The following is a 15,320-nucleotide window of genomic DNA, read 5'->3' as shown; positions in this document are numbered from 1 at the left end:
CATGTGTGACAAAACTACGACTTGAAAAATATCAAGCCTCTAATACCAGATTTTCTAAATATTTGCAGAATTGAAAACAAAGTAGCTGCAACATAATCAAATATTTCAAACATTTGGTATCTGAGAATTATCTGAGAATTAAGGATAAGCTTGAGCCTTTTTATCCTGAATATTACTGATATTAGTAACAAGCACTTTGGCAACACTCTGAACCAAAGCCTTTGACTTTTTCTCCAGGCTGCCTAAAATCTAAGCTCAAATTCAGCTCAAACCTGACAACACTTTTGCCTGATTTTGTCTGTGTAGTCAATTACTCCATTACGGAATATGACAGAAGACAAACTGACAGCTGTGAAGGCAAGAAAATACAACCTCCTAGCTCTCATCAGTAAAGCAGCTGTAAAAGGTATGGTCTTCAGAGAGCTCAGCATTGTATCATATTAGCTGTACRTGGCTGGTACACTGATATTTCATGTTATCTTTTGGTTAGGGAGTCAGGTTAGGGAATCATCTACACCAGATTTCTARGGGATCAGAAATAGGAAGAGCACTGATACTGTCTTTCTTCCACTTCTGACTTGCTTTTGCTCCTACCCTCCTCGAAAAGAGCATTTAATACCATTTATTCCGAGTCTGACATGAACTGGCTCCCCACAGAGCTCTCATCTCCAAGAAAGAAGACCTGTTCCAAGCTGCTTTGTTCCTTACAGAACACTAATTTTTCATCTGTGGGAAATCTTTCCACAGAAGGGAAATTTATGCCTTCTATCATACAGAAAAATATGCTGTGCCTTCTCTTTTTCTGAAGAGAGAATGGAGTTAATTAAAAATCAAAATAAAAATTAATGATTGCTCAGGAAAATGCTTTTTAGGCTATGATTTTATGATGGAAAGCACTGAAAAGAAACATGACCATCAGTTCATATGACCTGTCTCATGAACGCACACACAATAAATACAGCTGTAAGCATGAATAAGTTTGTGACACAACCACCACCAGCCAGCATTCAATAAGCCTAGAAGGTCACCTCCCACTAYCACAAGTGTGTTTGCAGCACCTCAAAACCTTGATGCTTCACAAACCRAATAACTTAGTTCCTTGACTAATTTGAAGCATTAAATAGTCTTGCTCCTGCTTCTCTCCATTCATCTTCTCTGCTGAATAATACAGCAATCACATTCTTTTTGTGTGGCTAGCCTTGTAAATCAGATTGTAATCCAAATTTGCTCAGATCCATCAATTTTTGGTTCTGCATTGTAATGGCAGTGGCACTCCATTTCCATTTCTGCGCAGCAGAAATTTATATGTGTAAAACCAAGTGCATTTATGCAATGTAACCAACAATATTCAGTCTCTTCTCTCTCTTTCCCTTCCTCTCCCTTCCTTCTACAAATAACCATTACTGGCTCCAGACAACTCCTGAATTGTACCTGACAGTTAAAAACAGGGATCAGACAGGGTGAATGATTCCACTGAAATTTAATCTGATCTCATCTTTCCTTGTGTAGGAAATGACTTGATCTGAACTGCAATCAGAACACAAAAAATGATGTTTCTTTTTCAGGATTTCTTCCTCAGTCATGATATATTCTCACTTGAAATGCTTGAATTTAGGACATCTACCAGATGGAGGCTTTCAATCACAAGGCATTTTTTCTCTTTTTCTCTTTATAAATTACAATTAATAGGACAGTTTTATTAACATCCTATACTAAGACAGTGATGATTTTTTTCCTTGTAAGGAGTTGTGAAGATTCTGTATATGTGTTTATTAATAACACATATAGCAAAATAAAATTTGCTGGAAGGTATCATATAGCCACTGGCAACCTTAGCCGCTGAACTTCAAACGACATTGAACAAAACTTTCTTGTRTTTCATTTTTGCATTTGACATTTCTAAAGTTTTTTCATTTGATTTTTAAATTCAGTTCACATTTGAAGCGGTGCTGTGGTGCAGGCACACAAAAAATGAGCTTAAAAGCAGTACTCAAACTACAATTTGAAATGGATCCTTACATTCCTGGCCTGGTTGGTACTTTTTTTTTTCTCAGTAGTCCTTTTCTAACAGTTCTCTGGAGGTCTCTTACTTCACTGCCAGCTGCTTGGCAGCAATTTTCAGTGTGTTTTTGCAGTAACACTGCATCGCTCTAGTCTTAAATCTTGAAGATAATCATGTGGGTGAAACCTGTGTGTTCCTGTGTTTGGTACCCCAGAATGAAAGTTTAAATGAATGAGATAGCAGCAGAACAATTTGTAAAGTGACATTCAACATTTAAACTTGTATGACAAATTCTAATGCTATAACCACACAGGAGAAATTAAAAGTGTGAAACTTGTCACAGTCTTAGTCAAATCTTCTTGAACTTGAAAATTCATATGAGGCCCTAACGCACCTGACCAATGTTAGCGGGCACTGTGCAGTGCTGCTGCTCCTTTTAGCAACATGAGCTACAAAGCTACATAGAAATGGAAGCCCTGCAAAAAGTACTGATGAAATTTCCAGGATCCTCTATAGTTTAAACGAGCTCCTTCACATGATTCCTTCTTTATGGTCTTTCTGAGCTTCCAAACTAACTCCTCTGGGTATCATGACAACTGGGACCAATAAGCAATATAGAAATAGCTCTCACACATTTTTAAACTCCATGACCCATTAAATATGGAATTTTTTATCAGTTATGTATATATATTTGCATATTCATATGTATTTATTTTGTATATTTAAACAGCACGCATGACAAATGTAAATATATACTTATATGTGTCAATATACCTAAGTCTAACATGTGGAATATATTACAGTTATATAATTTTATTTCATTATGTAATCTATATTACATAAAGATGTATATATTATATAAATTGTATGTATAGGGAAAGTCAGCGCAATAATTTTTATATATCCTCTCTCCCAAACTCCTTTATTTATTTATGACTAAGGGTCAAATGTTGACCCTATACACACAAAAAATACAATCTCTATTACTGTCAAAAGGAACAGTACTTTAGGACTATTAGCATACATGAAATTAATCAACTCGAAGAATGGTAGCCTGAAAAATCAGGAAAGAAAAAACCTACATAGAGGTCAGAATATGAATGGGATAAGGGAGCGAAAGAAATCATAGTACCAAAATTATAAAGGAGGGGGGCAATGGAGGAAGAAAGAAACAAAGAAATGCATCTTTTCCTCAATATTTCCTTCCCAGTTATTTTTAACATAACCTGAGTTCTAAGCAACATATGAAATCATTTAAAGTAGAACTTGAAAACTGTCATGGACTATTGGCCATAGATACCATGACTCCTGTTCTCATACAAATTCCTCACTTACTGCATTGAGATTCTGTCAAAAAATAAAAGCATAAAAACAGCAYATCTTTGCACACTAGCTGGAATTTTTCATTCTTTAACCCATTTCCTTGTACCACCTATAAATGGAGAAAGAGAGATTTTTCCACTCTCTAAAAAACTTTTTTTAAAAAAAGAAAAAGAAAAACAATGTATATATATTCTTCTGGAGTTCAATGACCTGAGGATGTTTCTGATTCAAAACTGGCAACCCTAAACCACATCAGATATGAAGTTCATTTATTCTATATAGAAATCCACTCTCTCTTTGTTCTCAAAATTTTAAAGTATTTTTTTTTCCTTTACCTGTTGATAAGGAACATTTATTCTGCTGCCATTCCAGCAGGAGGGCATAAATGTGACTCACAGGGAGTTCTACATTTGGAATAAAAGCTAAACATAGTCTATTGCTTTTTAGGAATGACAAACATCTGCAACAACTGCTATTTCTTCTTGAAGCAAGGGGATGGATTCCAGTTATTTAGAGTGTTCATTTTCAGTATTTATATGGGAAGTGGAAATTTTTAATGTATTTTCTGTGACAAAGGAGCATTTCTGAAATATCCAAAACAATTTGATCTGATCTGTAGATGAAAAGTCGGAAAACATTTGGTTCAGAGTGTACACATAACAGGAATGTAATAATATTCATATCGACAATCATTTAAAAATTGTAAGAGAAACATTTTATCCTTGTTTTTATCGAAATAGAAAACTTAGACAAAAATTATGAAACAATCCTATATCAGAGTACTTTTATAAAGGTGGATTTTATTTCAAAAGAAAATATATAAACAAATCCACTTATTTGTCTGACAAATATTTTAATACTCCAAAATTAAACAGTTGCATTTTGTATTTTGCAATGACATTTTGCTATTTTTAAAATATAAAATACATGAACTAGAAGAAACCAAAATGAAAACAAAACATTCTGACAAGCTTGAAACAGTTTCAAGTCTGTTAAAATTTCAAAGGGAGAAGGGCAAACTTTTCCTTATCTAGGGATTTTGAAATGTTTATTTTCACTACAACTCATTAAATCTGAAAATTCTTCACCAAACAGAGCTTTCAATCTCCCAGCAATCCTACTACCCAGCAGGAAAACAGGAGGGATGTCTTAAATGGTCACAGCTGTTTTTTTGCTATTTACTGATTTGATTTAACTAGTAATGATTTAATGGGTGTTAATGATGTGGGTGGAGAGGACCTGGGGAGGATCCCACATGAGCTGCTTTCATGAAGCTCACTACCAAACCCCCAAGTCTGTGCAACAGCATGTAAAACACTGGAGAAATCAAAGCAAAATAAAGCCTTCCAATATCCTGTTGTTTTTTCCCCATACTTGGCATAGGGAGGGAATAACACTTCCCCTGCATGCTTTTCACTTTCCCTGTTGCACTCAGGAAGTTCAAAGGAACTTCATAAGGTGGACAAACGCTCCCCTACCTGTGCACCATCTTCATTTGAGGTAGGTAAGCAATGGGCTGTGAAATGTGAATATTCATAGTTAACAGCAGCTGCTCTTGCACTTTTTTTGGCATTTGTCACCTTCTCTGCACTGCCCGAACACCAGCACTGGAAGATGAATGTCAAGCCCCAGCTAGGGTCGTTACACTACCATTTCCTCTCATGCAACAAAAACAAGTTTTTAACTCATTTGGTGACTGGGGAAGTTCAGCAGTCAGATTCCTCCTGCAAGTACAGCTCTACGGAAAAGGCCTCAGAAGAGTTTCCAGAGCTTTATACCAGACAGCAAAACACGGTCCCTTAAATTTCCCCTTATTTTCTTTAAGAAACTAAAATGGATTTGAATTAACTCCATCCATAGTCCCTTGCTTGCAGTTGCATTCCACATCTTTACTAGAAGGCCTATGTCAAACTCATCTAGTACTATTTCATATAGCAGCGATCTGCCCTGCCAAACAAAGCTTGTACCAAAAAAGCATTTCAGTTTCTGCATTCTCCAAAGCATGCCCTGGGAAGTAAGGCTGGCTCAAAATTTCCCTGAGGTCTTTGGTTTCCTTTCCTTTAGCAAGGATAAAGTATAAACAATGAGCGGGAGAGTGTACTTGCAACACAAAATTAAGTTTTCAGTCTCAGAAAAAAATGGCATTTTTCTGTACTTGGTTGTTTTGACTCTTGCTGTAATTAGCCCTGCTACAGTATTAAGATGGTCGAAGATCTCGTCCTGCAGAGATTTAAGTGAGGCTTGACTTCAAGCAGCTCTTTAGTTCCATTAAAGTTAGTAACACTCCTAAAGGACAATAGATAGAAGTAATACGTTCAGAAAGCATCATTATAGATTTTTAGGAAGAAATTCACCCCTGATGCTATAAGGACTTACAGAAAATGATTCAAGAGATTTCTTCCAGGTACAAAAACAAACCAAGACAGTATCTTTCTCTGTGTCAAGCYTGGTCTGTCAGTACTGCTTTGGCCCTACACAGCCAAACAGTATTTTAGGGGGAACTGGGCAATATAACTTAAAAAAGACTGAGCTAGGAGTTAGGTTCTGAGTTCCAATCTTGTTCTGCTACAGGCAAGTCACCTCTGCTCTCTGGACATCTGTTTGTAAAAGCGGGTTATGATTCTTGCCTTCTTCAAAGTCCAATGATAAAAATACACACATATTTTAGATAGCTCGTACGTAAGCAAAGAAAGTGCCTTTCTACTGTTCAACACACCATGCAAAGCAGAAACTTTTGCAAAAGGAACAAGCCTAACATATAATTATTAATTGTAACTTCTGTACGTGCTACCTATTAACCTGAAAAAAATGGAGAAAGAGAAGAATAGAGAGATTAAATTAAAATCAAGAGTTGATAAAATTATTGATATTCTTTCAAAGTTATAACTATTATTATAAAATAAATACACTCCTATTAAAGAAAAATCAACACGAAGAAATTATAATCTTCATCATTTTCAAGTGAGAGTTTCAGAATCTTTCTCACTTACTAGACATCAATAAAACTATGTGGGTAAGGGAGGGGGAGAGAGAGAGAAAAAAAGTAGGAACAGAATCTTTGCAAGCAGGTCTTTYTGCAAGAAAGTAATTGAGCCAAATTAAATTATATTACATCTAATAAATATGCATATGCACAAATTAATATATATAATATGTACATATGCATATCCAAATCTGGTAAACACTATGCATTCCTGATTTACCAAATATGGCATAATATTCAGAACCTCACTAGGTACTTTTAAATAGCAGAAATAAAAACTTTCAGCAGAATTATGCAGATAAAAGATGTCCTAATGTAATGCAGGTATAATATCTTGTGTGAATACAAACCTGAAAATATGTTCTGTACTTTTAAAGATATTTAATTTGCATCTAACTGAACCTACATGAAACTATTATTTTATGCATTTTATACATTGTTTTTTAAAACTCTTCTAGAGTTTTATTTCTATTTGTTTCAGCTTAGGGTTTCTGAAAGAGAACTTACCCTGAAAAACGGGTGAGTAATAACACCTGTCATGTTTACCTGGAACTTCTTTGAAATTCAAGGTCACTGGTTGATGTCTAGTAATGATATTTTTCATTGATGTCAAATATGTTGATAACATGAAKAAAATTAATTACATATTTAAATGAGTCCAAAGTTGTCCAAATAAATGCCCATTCTACACTGTCTAAAACTTTTCTTTGTCAATTCTATTGGCACYGACAAGGAAAAGAAAATTTTAAGTCTTCAGTATTTTCTCGTGTAGCAGCTATTCATGATATATATTCAGAGGAGATAAAAAAACTGGTTCAGTCTGAATGAAGAAAGATAGAATTGCTAAATTATTTGATTTTATGCATTATTTTTCATCGTTGCATAATAATTTGCTGTTATCATTGGAGGTAGTATTTTTAATAAAGTTGGGGGGTCATTTTTAATAAGGCATTAAATGACTATAAACTTACCAGATGACTTTTTWACATTAGTGAAAGATCAGAAGTTCTCAGAGAAAAAGAGGTATCTTGAAAATTTGCTAGCAGAGGCCCATTCAATATTTGTTTCCACAAAGTCTACTTCTTCCTTAAAGAACCATTTGTACGTTCTGAGGGTTACTCATAGAAGTGACTGTTGAACATTACTATTGCAGCTTCCATGTATTTAAAACAAAATGCAACAACATTATGCTAAAAAAATTCTTAAGGCGGTAAAGTCAAACACACAGTTATGCTGTCCCAGAGTYTGAGTCAATATACAATCTTAAATTTTGCTATTTTACAATCCCGAAATATACGAATGAGTCTGTCCCTTCCAAAGGGCAAAGGACTTTCTCTGTTCCCAGGTTCAAGKGCCTGCTCCAAAAAGGAGACAACAGAGCTTCCTAACGGAAGGSTTAACCATCTTTTAAGGAAGGAAGACAGTATTGGATATCTGAACTTTTTTTTTCAGTAAAATTATAAAAACAAACTAAAGAGACCATTCTATAATAGAGATTCAGTGTGGAAAATTTCAACCCAGCTGGTTAAATTTTGACAAACATAGCATCAAATAAGAACAGTTTAGCCATGAGAATTTTTGGACAGCCTTGATGCTGGCAGTGTTACCAGTTTTGTTTATAATGCTTCATATTGTCAAGCCCATGAGTAAAGTTAAGCTTCTGAAATAAATGTCCATGGGATCAAAATCTTATTTTAAATCAGCTGTAAACTAAATTTGTGCCTTAACTTTTTATTCGGTATAACATGATTTTTTATGAACTTTTTCTCCAAGAAGATAGGTAATATCCAAATATAAACGTGTAAATATTACCAATCCCTTCTGTCAATTTAAAAATCAAGCCATGATAAATCTGACTTTTAGAATTTTTCCCCTTCTGCCGAAAGTGTTCAGAGAACAAGGCCATACAAGCTCCATCCTTTTCTCAAAATTCATGTGTTTGTTTCTAGTAAAGAGGAAAAGCTTTGTTTTTTCATTAGGAGATGGATCTCTTGCTGTAGAGATCCAATTTAATTATTATTTACCTCTGAGTACAGATTGCAGAGGAACAAGAGAACAATTAACTTGAGTAAAGAAAAATAAGTCCCATATAGAAAAGAATAACTTACATTGAATTAAAGGGAGAATAGATGAGCTCTGTATACATTCATTCCGGGTATCGAATGTCATTTCCATTGATCCCTGCCTAAGGATGCTAAAACGCTTCAGCCAAACTCTCCTGATAGAAGCCACTACATTGCCCCCTGATGATTCTTTCCGTGCTGCCATTATCCRCCATTGTTTGCAGAGAATATATTAGAATATCAAGACAAGCATTTCCAATATGTGTAGAAAGAGAACCAGCCCACATGCAAACTTTTATCTGGCCTGAAATAACAATTGCACAATTTYAATGCTAAACCACTGAAATCTTCTCTAAAATCTGAAGTGCAAAGCTTTTTCTCCATTTTTTCTAATTGAGTGTAAAAGTCTTGTTTCCCACTCAGAAATCAGTCACTTTAGACAGGACACTCCTTCAGGAACTTCATCAATCCAAGCAGTAGGTGTCTGGCCTGGCTTACTTGTCTCTTCTCATTAACAGACTAACGAAAACTGCAGAGGCAATTAATGCATCTAGGATAGCTATCCAAGACAGTCAGGATGAAAACTCCATATGGCCCCTTATAGGGCCCTTCTTTTTCTCTCCCTTGACTGTGCAGGAGTCTAAATGTCTTAAGCCCATAGCTAGTTAAAGATACACAACATGAACCAAGTCATTGATTTGGATGAGGGAGAGTATATGTATTGTACATAATCAAAGAGTGAGATCTTTAATAATTGTCTCAGTATTATTCTAGGAAAATCTTTTAGCAGTATAATTTTTAAACCACCTAAAATTGCACTTAAATATACTCTATCTTACTTCTAGTTTCTCTACCTTATTTCTACATCTTATACATTTCACATATTAAAGCTTGTTTAAAATTTTCCTGTATTTTTTCAATTATCTAAGGCTGTAAGCTTGTTTTCATCTAGTACTATTTGATCCAGATCAGGATTGACCAGATCATTAACAGACCATTGATCCAGATGTATTGTGCTTGACTTTAAGATAATTTGTTCTATTTATTTCCAATATGAGTAGYGGTATTTTGATTATCATCTTCCAAAAGAGTTTTTGCAGAAATTTTTGTATGTTCAAAGTCATAACACTGTCTGGCCATGCTTTTCYGTAGCAGCCAGGCTGGTCTCCAAAGAATCCTGCCATAATCATCCTGTCSGTTCCTCCCTAATATCTCATTTTTTCCTTTGTTCAGTCAGGAGATCTATAGTCATTTATTTTTCAGTGTTTTTTTTGGGGGGAAGGTCTATTGGAGACAATTGGAGACAGAYCACAGTAAGTAGAAACAAGCCTTGGATTGCTCACCTACAAAAGTTATTCACAACATTGATCTCCAAGGGAATTATAGGTTAGTTTAGGTGAAGTGGGTAACTGTTTTACAGAATGAAGCAGTTTTCTGCCTGAAAATGTAGCTTTATGGAAGTCAAACCACTTTGACAGAGAAAACTTGAAATGATTTGTTTTTACTCTCTTTTTATTTGTATGACAGAAAATGTTGTTTCCACAATGTCAAACTCTTAATTTAGACTTTATCATTTTGTTTCATTCTAGTTTAACTTTTATGCTACAATTTGTAATACATTTATATAGTTTAAAATCAGGCATATATTTTAGGCTTGACATTATTGATACTTCCTACTAAAATTTTTCAGTATGTTCAACTAAGGAAAATTTTAACACATTTGCATTCGTTCCCATTCAGAACTTTAAGAAAATCCTACCAAGAAAAAAAAAAACTAATTAAACTCATAAAAGAGAAAGGATAAGGGACAAATGGTCCCATAATTTGAGTTTGTAATGCATCCAAATTAAGGGCCACAATTAAGATTGTATCCTTAACTTCAGATTTCTTTTGTCTTGCGTTATAGTGCTCTCATGTTTTATTACTGTGTTCTCTTCAGGAAGTTTTTCACTGCATTTAGTATACAGCTATATTGATTCTTATTTAGAGATCTACCTTTAAGAATCAAGTCCATCATTATCAAACTTCCATGTTTCAAATCGAATACAGGCATATGTATACTAATACTCAGTGATACTAAGTACTACTGCTACAATCAACTCAATAAATATATATTATATATATATATATATATATACATATCAACAAAAATGAACGGTATTAATTTAGGAATTAAGCATACATACCTACCCATACATATAAAAATGTCTCTAAGAAGCAAAAATGAAAACCTAGACTGTGAAATTCCATAAGTTTTGGGTTAAAGTCGTACAGAGATGAGTACTGAGAAGAGAGATTTCAGTTGTATTTTGGTGATTTGAATGCTTTACAATTTTCATGGAATAAGTTTGAGAAGATACCGCTTCTAAAATGCAGCATGCTAAACAAGTGAGGAAGTGCAACTGTTTCCAACTGACAGCAATCCACAGGGTCTTTGCAAAAACCGAGCAACCCACTGCCTTCGCATGGCTAGTTTCATTACCTATTGCTCCAGTTAACTGGAAATCTGTATCTTGAGAAGCATTGTATTTCAATTACCACAATTTTGATCTGCAGTATTTTGGGGACCAGGAGGTGCGAGGTGACCATTGATCTCTAATTTTTTTAAATTTGTGCAAAATAAAACAGATGATTAAATTAAAGGTGTTTTCACTTCATRCTGAAATTTTATCACAGACTATTTGCCTTTCCTTCATTATTCCTGCATATGTGCATGGAAATGGCTGAAAAAGATTAAAAAAAAATAATTTGTGGAATGTAAATGCATCCTGCCAACTTTGAGCTCGTCTGTTTGTTTGTCCCAAACCTCTTTATGCCAGTTCTACAATCATCTCCTGCCAAATTTGGCTTTCAAAATTAACATATTTTGTATATGACATATGTTCGAAATTAGCACAAAATGCAGCCAAGAACTGGAAATTAACAGGGAAAAAAAGTTATTTTAGCAAACATTTGGGAGTCAGGGAACACTTTGTTGGCTTAAAACATTAGGACAGGCTATTGTCTATTAAATTAAATTATTTCAATACGTACCCTACAAATTGTCATCACCACACTATCTGTTTTGTTAGGCATGCCTCATTGCTCCCCTTTTTCATACATACATGTGTATACGTACTTTTGTAGCTACCAACAAAGAAAACCATCACACACTTTTCTCATGTTAAAAGTAGCTGCAAAATCTTGAAAATCTTACAACCATGCCAAAGCCAAAATCACTGCTTCTTTCTAAGAGCTGGCATATTGTTCGTGTCACACACATGCGCCAGGCGCGCCACCATGGTCACTGGGCATTAGCTCTAATCTTCATCACTGCTGCCGGTTTGGAAACAAAACAGCATTTTCTTTTGGTCACATGAAATCCCTCCAGGCACAAGAACTTGGACACTTCCCCGTGTCTTGCACCAGGGTGGGTGCAGTGGGCAAGTGCCAGAGCCCCCAAGGCTGCTGCTGCAGGTGGGCGAGGGGGTGGGCAGACGGACGGACAGCACAACCCCAGCTACTCGCCTTGGCATCCTTCAGCAGAGTTTACCCAGACATCTAGTGCAGAAGTTACCTTCACGTATTCTGGCTGAATTTCATAATCCTCCTCTCTTCTCGTTAAAATATGTGAATCATGACACTGGTGCTGGCGAGAAATAGAAATAGAAACTAGGGTTTTCAGAGTGACTAGTTAGTAAATGTTTTCTGTTTCTGATTATTGTTACTTATTGCACCTTCTCTGGCCTTCAAAAGTGCAGTAAACATTACAGTCCTCTTAATTCTGATTCTGGGCACAGGTTAAGATGGAGAATCAAAGCTTGTCAGGCACTTTATAAGTCAAATTTTCATCCAGCCCATCTTTTCTCAACTGTTCTGGCTCACATTATAATCACATCTCCTCTCTACCCCTGTTACAAACAGTCCTGCAAGCAGTATACCAGACTTCTAGCTAAGTCCTAAGTATAGAGGAACTAGAATGATTCCAACAAATTAAGGCATTTAAGGCCAAATCATCATGGGGTTCAAATTTGGTGCCCCTACTAAATTTAATGGAACTGTGATGATTTAAACCACTAAAAAAAAAAGGGGGGGGGGGGGGGGGCTGTGCATTCTGGATAAATCAAAATTCAAATTTGTATCAGCTGGTGTATTCTAACAAATGCTCCCCTTCTGTTGTTAAATAATGTTTTGGGGTATAAAATTTACAAGTTTGCATAGATACAATTGCAAAAGACCTCAAAACCCTACAGAAGAGCAGGAAATATTGTTTTCTTTATATTTGCTTGTTTCTCCTATCCAAATGTATGTTTTAAAACATCAAAAACATACACTTATACCTATACATATATATACTTATATATGTATATACATATATATGCATATACATATATATGCACAGAATGAACCTGTGCAATTCTGCTAACTCTATTAGAGTTTTCTAGGGTTGAATGGCAGCATATTAATTTTAAATGTATGCACCTCAATGGCCATGTGCCTCTGGCAATAGCAGCAAACAAAGAGGAAAAACTTTTTTGATTAAAATCAGATCAGTTGRTAGACAACTCTGAAGAAGAGGTGAGGGAATAATCACTACTTCGTAGCAGATGGAGAAGACTCCACATTCAGTGAATTACACTGACATGAAGAAGAGCCTTTGGGAGAAGCAGCAGTTCATCTGACTGCACAAAAAGTATCACTAGCCTCAGACCTCCCATTACATACAGAGCTAAAAACAACAAAGTGTTAACACAGTAGTACATACAATTCCTCCAGAGAAAAATAGTATCCTGGGCTGCACTGGGAAGAGTGTTGCCAGCAGGTGGAGGGAGGTGATCCTGCCCCTCTACTCAGCCCCAGGGAGGCCTCATCTCGAGTACTGTGTCTAGTTCTGGGCTCCCCACTACAAAAGAGACATGGAGCTACTGGAGAGAGTCCAGTGTAGATGGACAAAGATGGTCAGAGGGCTGGAGCACCTGCCCTATGAGGAACGGCTGCGAGAGCTGGGCCTCTTCAGCCTGGGGAAGAGAAGCCTGAGGGGGGATCTCACCAATGTGTACAAGTACTCAAAGGGAGGGTGTCAAGGGGACGGGGACAAACTCTTTTCAGTTGTCCCGTGTGACAGGACAAGAGGCAATGGGCAGAAACTGAAGCACAGGAAGTTCTGCCTGACCGTGAGGGGGAATTTCTTCCCTGTGAGAGTGACGGAGCACTGGCACAGGTTGCCCAGAGAGGTTGTGGAGTCTCCTTCTGAGGAGATCTTCAAGGTTCGCCTGGATGCAGCCCTGTCTAACATGCTGTAGGTGATCCTGCTGAGCAGGGAGGTTGGACTAGATGATCTCCAGAGGTCCCTTCCAATCTTACTGATTCTATGATTCTAATTAGCGTATTTTATGGATGTTAAATCTTCAGGCTACATTCTGCTCTGATGTTACTTGTATACAACAAGTCTGCTGCAGGGATGAGCCTGTGCCAGCTTTGGTCCTGATGTTCAAGGTACACAGATGGATCATTGTGAGATTTCTGTTTGTTTTTTTAATTAAGGGCTTGTGTGAAGTAGGTGAGTGTATTTTTGGTTAAATCCTTTTCTCACATAGGATTAATCCATCTATAAAGCTATGGTRAATGAAAGAAGGTTTGAACACTTTGTTTGATCAGCAAGAGCAAGTCAGCTCACATTAAAGCCACTTTGGAGATACCATTCTCTGTCATGCCCTCACAGTGTTAGTGTATTCAAGATAAGAATGATACAGATGCTATCAGAAGCACAATCCAAACCTGACAAAGTGACAGAAAGATCTTAATACAGTTAGGGATGCTGAGACCATGCTCTGAATAAATACAGTTTGATTTCTTAAAATTTAAACAGTGAGTTTAGCAACAGCTGTATCTTATTTTCAAAAAGTATATAGACATTGTGCATTTTCCTAATGCAATAGAGTGCTTTCTAATACATTATGCAAACTCATGTTTAGTTCACTTCCTGAACTCAAATGGCATGCTGAATATTTGGCTTCAATTCATTGAACTCCTATTCCTACTTAGGAAGATTTATCTTTTCGTATGGAGCCTTAATTAAGACAAATTCTACCACAACAGTTGCCACACATTTTTTGCCATGTGCTGTGTATTTAGTTCACCCAGAGCCTACTTCAAAGGAGTATAATTTGAGCATTACATCACTTCTGTCATTCTGGCATTATCTGAGGCCTGTTTTATTTTCCATTTCTCTCCCTCCCACCACCACTAACTTATTAATACATAGGAGAGTGCATGTGTCTCTGTTTCATGCTCCGATTACCATCTTGCTTGCACTGCTGGTTTTGCATATACAGTAAATTCTAAGAGGACAGTCTTTGCAAAATGTGAAAAAGCAGAATGACAGTGCAGGAGATGCTGGGCTAGATTCATAAGCAATAATCAGATTTACTGGCTCCCCAATATTTCTTATATTGAATTTATTTAAATCTCTGACTCACACATCACTTATGAAATGGTGACCAGAAGCCTATGAATCAGCCTGTCTGCTATCAATGCATTGTTATGAGCTCATTATCAAGCTGATTTTGGGGCACTTCAAACAGATTCCAGCTGGATCCTACAAATTATTTTCCAAAAGCTGTTTAAATATTAACCGAGGGCTGTCCACCTTCTTGTTTAATTCAGAGCTGAACAGTGCTCAGAGGTTTTATGTTTTCTTACTGATAGAAAAATCAGAGAAACTGGAAAAAAAGAATCATGAATGCCATTTTTGCCTCTGCCAATAGGTCTTCTCTACACTAAGGATGTTTGCGGTGTGTGGAGGGGCTGTACTACCTTACCTGCACAGATGTAAATGTCCAGGCTAAATCTGCTTTGATGCAGACATGCTCTATTATCAAGCACTGCAATTCTGCACCTGAGTCACATATTTTAACCTGCATTAAGCCCATTCAGATGTCCCACAATATTCCAGTATGACAATCCACTT

General features: G+C 36.3%; 1 pseudogene; it reads left to right on the top strand.

Moving 5' to 3' along the window:
- Window positions 1-327: 327 nt before the first annotated feature.
- Window positions 328-15,320, top strand: part of LOC146601062 (uncharacterized) — an 80,468-nt pseudogene continuing 65,475 nt past the window's right edge.

The sequence above is a fragment of the Rhea americana genome, unplaced genomic scaffold (assembly GCF_003343005.1).
Source record: "Rhea americana isolate MKP2758 unplaced genomic scaffold, rheAme1 scaffold_11, whole genome shotgun sequence".
NCBI lineage: Eukaryota > Metazoa > Chordata > Aves > Rheiformes > Rheidae > Rhea > Rhea americana.
Note: the sequence above shows the minus strand (reverse complement) of the source record. Positions and strands in the feature narration are given on the sequence as shown.